Below are 3,844 nucleotides of genomic sequence, written 5' to 3' on the forward strand. Positions count from 1 at the left end.
ATGTCATGCAACATTAAAGACCGGCCTCCACGCAAATCTACCTTGCAAGTGTCAATCCCTTTGACTTCAAATTTTGTATTATTTCCCACATAGATCCATCTTGATCCCTCGACGAAACTCCACAAACTCTTCTCGATCTCTACTCACATGTTCGGTGGCTCCTGAGTCTACAATCCACATAGGATAAAATTTAGTTAATAAAGTTGTGCTAGAAACATATGTAGCACTTAGAGTTGTATTTAGAAATGCTACCTTTTTTTGCTCAAGACATTCATGAGAAAAATGCCCTAGATTTTGGCAATTATAGCACTTCATCTTGCTCTTGTCTTTCTTCTTGAAAAATCTTTTTCCCTTCTTGAAATTTTGCTTGTTCTTTTTCTCAAAAGGTCTTTCTTCGGTCTCTTTACTCTTTCGGTTATTTTTTCACTTCTTCTTACGCTTGAATCCTGAAGAGTTATTACCACTTGATTCTTCCATAAAGGCATTAGAAGCAGTTTTAGCAGCATCAAGCCGCTCATCTTCAAGTTCAACATGACGGGCAACATCAGAAAAAGGTTTGATGTTGTCATTGTGGGTTAAGTTGACCTTCAAGTGTTCCCAACTGTTGGGAATTAATTGGATCACTTCTTGAACCTGCTGCTCATTCAAAAGAACGTGACCAACACTTTTGAGTTGAGCTATCATATTCGACATCACTCTAAGGTGTTGTTTGATGTTCTGATCATGACTCTTCTTATAAGTGTCAAACTTGATAGTCAGCTGTCTGAGGTGGGTGACAGAATACCCCTATATGTTCCTCACAAGTGTGCCCAGATGGCATTGGCAGTAGAAAATTCCTCACACTCATGTATGAGGTCATCAACCATAGAACTTACAATGATTCCACGTGCAATGGAAGCAGCCTTTTTTCAAGCCTTATAAGCTTCAAGATCTCTTCTATGTTGTGCAGTATTTCCCTCTTCCGGTAGACTTAAGACATGGTTAATACCTTCAAGAGCATTTTGCTCTTCCAGTACATACAACATCTTACGACTTCAAATGTCGTAGTTGTCTCCATTTAGTTTTTCTCCTTTGTTCAAATCAGGAATTATGCTTTTTGATGTCATGTCTGTTATTAAGAGACAATTTTGACAAGTGTGTTATCGATTATGCATGCAAATTACATATTTAAGCAAATCATTTCACCGAAAGGTTTCATGTTTAGTGTAAAATCGAAAGGACACTAAGAATCCAATCATCATATACGAACTAAACACTTGACCAAAATTAGAAATTAATTTCTTAATGTGTATTAGGATGATAGCTTTCAATTAAGTCATTTTAAACTCAAATAAATTAATGAAATTCACGTAAAAAGAGATAAATAACTTAATATATATAAATATAATATAAAGTTAATAAATAACTTCATGTTACAAGTCAATCTAAAATTAAAAGTCATTCCACAAATATTCTAGACGATTATGTACACCCATTAAGGCTCACTAGGCCAAATCTCATGGTAAATATCAATTAATCTCTCGCTCCAAGGGTCACGGAGAGAATTTACTAAAATAGCTAATGCTTTTCAATCCGAGATTTCTACATAGTTTTCTAGTTCTACACGTTTCATTTAAAACAAATGTATAAAACTAGTAACATTAATGTTAGGTGACATCTTAAAAGACTTGAATTCTTTCAATTTCTTCTCTCTTTTTTTCTCCACAAAGTCTTTTCATTCCGTAACAGATTTTGAGTTGCCCTAGGGACACCATTTCGTATGATCTTACGACCTCAAAAACATGCCCTTCGACGAAGTGCTCTTTCACTTTGTCTCTTTGCTCGACATCTAGAACTTTCACTTGGAGTGATTCGAGTTTGTCCCCGTTCAATCATTTCTAAAATAGGAATCAAGAAATAATAAGAATGGTTTCACCACTCAATGTGACACTTATGTCACAATTTATCATAAAATACAAAATATGTTAAAAATAAATTTTGGGACTTGCCAAGACAAAAAAAAAAAAGAATCTAATTCTAATACTTATATCACCAAAATTATTAAGAGTCATTTTTAATACCTTAAAAAGGAATATATTACTATTTACGAAAAATAGTAACAGTACATTATTTACATAACTAAGTACATGAAATAAACAAGTACTTTGCTTCCCTATTGTCTTTTAATTTAATATTTTAAAAGAAAGGAATAATTTGACCATAAGCAACAAATACAAGAATGTTTATTAAACTTGTGACACATTTTTCAATTTTTTTTTTTTAAAAAAGGTGCTTTAGAACATTCAGGACGAGTCAAAAAGAAAAAAGAAAAAGAAGGTTCTTGTTCATTCACTTCTTCACAGAACAAACTCACAATTCAGAATATCTTTCTCATTTTTTTTTGAATTCTTAAAAGAAATAAGAGGCATGGCTTCTTATTCTTTATCCTCAAGAAACAAAGGCTATGTTCACCCCTTACTTATCCTTCATCTTCACCAAAAAAAATCGAAGAAGGAAAAAACAAAAGGTTAATAACCGGATCTAAAATGCAATTTCAGCGCATCTGGTTCCAAATAAGAAGACTGAAAATTCTATTTCTATGGGCTCCAAAAATTTCGATCTACATCCGATTATGAATAATTTCTAATAGGTATGTTCATAAACTTAAACTCGATATCGAAATCATGCAAAATAGAGCAATTAAATCAGGCTCTGATACTATTTGTAAGATTTAGAGCAAAATAGTATACTTTTAATTCACAGCGGAAATCGATTTTGCTTTCAAAAGGATCTTTCCCAAGTCTACTTTAAATCTCTTGGAAACAAAGCCTTAGAATTTCACAAACTAAATGCTTATTCTTGTGTTTTGTTGTTGATTTATGTTTTTGCACTGAAGAAATCTTAATTTTTTCTCTTCCACTATCTGAAGAAGAGTTGATTTGTAACTGCCCCCCCCTGCTTTTCAAATTCATAATATACTCTTTGTTATCTTCTTTTTATTTCAGATAATCAAAAATAAAATCAATAACGGGTTGCATCGGTCCATATGGGCGACCCATGACCTGTTATCCAACATGATAATAAATGGTAAGTATATACCCATATTTTGGGTATCCGTATATTTCTACCGTTAATAAAATGATACGTATATGCCCCTCACACTAACGGTAGGGCATATGTGTACCTGGTCAAAGTATAGGGCATATGTGTACCTGGTCAAAGTATGACGGAGGATATATACATACCATTTATCATAGTTCGAGAGTATATTTGTCCCTTTTTCGTTGTTAAGTTGATCTTGTGTTCAACTCTATGTATTCATCCTACTATGATTCTATGTGCTTTCACAACTTGTTTGGATGGTTGTTAACCTATTGTATTTTATTTTGGAGAAAATTGCTAAAAATCTTCCAATTTATTCCCATTATATTTATTTTTGCGGGGATTTTATTACTTCAAATTATTTTAAAGTAAAATTAATTTCATTAGGACAAACTATATATATATATACACACATACATACATACACACACGCACTTGACACATATAATTCATCAGATAATCTTTTTCTTAATATTTCTATAACAATCATCCAAATAAAGTGTTAATTAATAAAATAATAATATTACAAGGTAGACATGTTGTCTTCGATCGACAGTGCTTTTAATCCCACTAGTTTAGTCGCACATGCCTCGCATGTGAAATTTTTAATTATTTAAAATTAGACGACTTTGTCTATTACAAAGGTTTTTAATAAAGTGCAAAAAGTTCAAATTACTTCTCACATTTTAATATACTAATATAAACATAACATATATTTTATTATAATCACATATATATTTTATCATTAGAAATTATATTTTAT

At 31.8% G+C, this 3,844-nt stretch overlaps 1 long non-coding RNA gene across 1 annotated transcript; it reads left to right on the plus strand.

The window, feature by feature from the left end:
• The first annotated feature begins 2,268 nt into the window (after positions 1 to 2,268).
• LOC124898693 lies at positions 2,269 to 3,406 on the plus strand. Its single transcript, XR_007055401.1, has 2 exons — positions 2,269 to 2,629; positions 2,985 to 3,406. It is a non-coding gene; the product is annotated as an uncharacterized LOC124898693 (long non-coding RNA).
• Positions 3,407 to 3,844: the final 438 nt, after the last annotated feature.

The sequence above is a fragment of the Capsicum annuum genome, chromosome 5, assembly GCF_002878395.1.
Source record: "Capsicum annuum cultivar UCD-10X-F1 chromosome 5, UCD10Xv1.1, whole genome shotgun sequence".
Lineage (NCBI taxonomy): Eukaryota > Viridiplantae > Streptophyta > Magnoliopsida > Solanales > Solanaceae > Capsicum > Capsicum annuum.